Here is a 1,914-nt window from a genome sequence, read left to right as displayed (position 1 = left end):
AAACAGTGAGTTCTAGTTCCAGTTCAGCAGGGTAATTGGCTGGGTGATTTTGGGCCAGTCACCAGGAAACAGTGAGTTCTAGTTCCAGCTTAGCATGGTAATTGGCTGGGTGATTTTGGGCCAGTCACCAGGAGACGGTGAGTTCTAGTTCCATCTTAGCATGGTAATTGGCTGGGTGATTTTGGGCCAGTCACCAGGAAACAGTGAGTTCTAGTTCCAGTTCAGCAGGGTAATTGGCTGGTGATTTTGGGCCAGTCACCAGGAGACGGTGAGTTCTAGTTCCATCTTAGCATGGTAATTGGCTGGGTGATTTTGGGCCAGTCACCAGGAAACAGTGAGTTCTAGTTCCAGTTCAGCAGGGTAATTGGCTGGGTGATTTTGGGCCAGTCACCAGGAGACGGTGAGTTCTAGTTCCATTTTGGACATGAAAACCAATCGGGTGTCTTTGGGCTACTCACCAGGAGAAAGTTCTAGTCCCTCCTTGCACATGAAAGCTAGCTGGTTGAATTTGGGCCAGTGACTCAGCCCAGCCCACCTTATTGAGAGTAAAGAAGAGAAGGAGGGGGCATCACCATCTTGAGTTATTTATAAAACTAATAAAGGTGTGATAAAAACAAACCAGCAACAAACAAAGAGCTGGTCCCCCATACCAAACTTAAATTGTTCAGTTGGAATTGTTTGTATATTGTTCTACCCCTTTTGGGCTGGGCGGTTGCAAAACAGAAATAAAATGAATGTTCTTATGTTGGCAGGTGCGTAAATTGGATTGCAAAGTGCATAAATATAATACGGGTTTATGTAAAACATTTTGCAATGTGGGTTGAGCAAAGTTTTGAGCTGATAATTCCCATAAATGACATTTGATGATGGAACCAGCTTTGGATTGCTTAAAGAATCTGTTTCCTTGTTCCTTCTCCTTTTCTTCCTGTTTTTCTTCCCAAAGGGAAGATGACAACTGTTGGCTTGTGGCACTGTGTGTCGATGCTTTGTGATGCTCTTTCTCTTGGAGGCTCGAAGGACCAGCTTCAAACATCGGACACCTTAAAAAGGGAAGAAATAAATGAATGAAATTAGCTGTTCCCCCAGTTACACCCTGGGAAGTGGCCGTGCTGAGATTCTCACACCAGAAAAAAAAACTCAACTAGATTCAGACAACACGTTGATCCGCTCTGAGAAATATCTCTGCCTCTTTTTAACGCAACCCACAATGCTTGGCCAGTTCTCCTGTGGCTTAGTGTGCCATGCACAGGAAGCTGGGATGGGGGTGGGTGGGTTTCAGCTTGCACAATACAAATCCAGAAAGGGTGGGGGTCCCTCAGTCCCAAATTAAAGGGTGATAGAAAAAATGATTCAGATAAGGAGAGGTGATTTTACAGATAAATCTACATTAAAACAGAGTTGGCTGCTTTGTGCTTCAGCGCTTCTGCAAAATTCAGCCATTCGTTCAGCAGATTGTGTGAACGGGGCAGCAGTTCCCGTTTCTTAACCTGCGTTTAGATCCTGGCATATTGTGGGAACGCAGCGATGCCCTCCATTGGGAGGATGCTGGGAGCTGTTCATTCCTGCAGGTTCTGAAGGGACGTTAGAAAAATCTCGCTCAGGAAAAGGGAAAGCCAGCCCGTCAACAGCAGCCCCCAGACCCTGAGGAGGTGGGAGGGGGATCCCCTTGTCTGGACACCCTCAAGGGGGTGGGGGCCAATCAGCCACGTATCCGGGGTTCTTTGGATTGCAGCACTGAGTTGGGGCTGGACTGGATGACCTCAAATTGCAGGATTCTGTCTCTAAGATGTGACCTGGCAGAAGGCAAATCCTGTGAGATTAAAATTCTTATGTGCAAACAAGCTACATCCTGGTAGTTAGACCAAAAGTCTCTTCTCACGCAAAGCAATTTCTCTCATTGCCCCCCCCCCCCCC

Source organism: Protobothrops mucrosquamatus, unplaced genomic scaffold (assembly GCF_001527695.2).
Source record: "Protobothrops mucrosquamatus isolate PMUCROS unplaced genomic scaffold, P.Mucros_1.0 scaffold_108, whole genome shotgun sequence".
In the NCBI taxonomy this organism is placed as follows: domain Eukaryota; kingdom Metazoa; phylum Chordata; class Lepidosauria; order Squamata; family Viperidae; genus Protobothrops; species Protobothrops mucrosquamatus.
Note: the sequence above shows the minus strand (reverse complement) of the source record.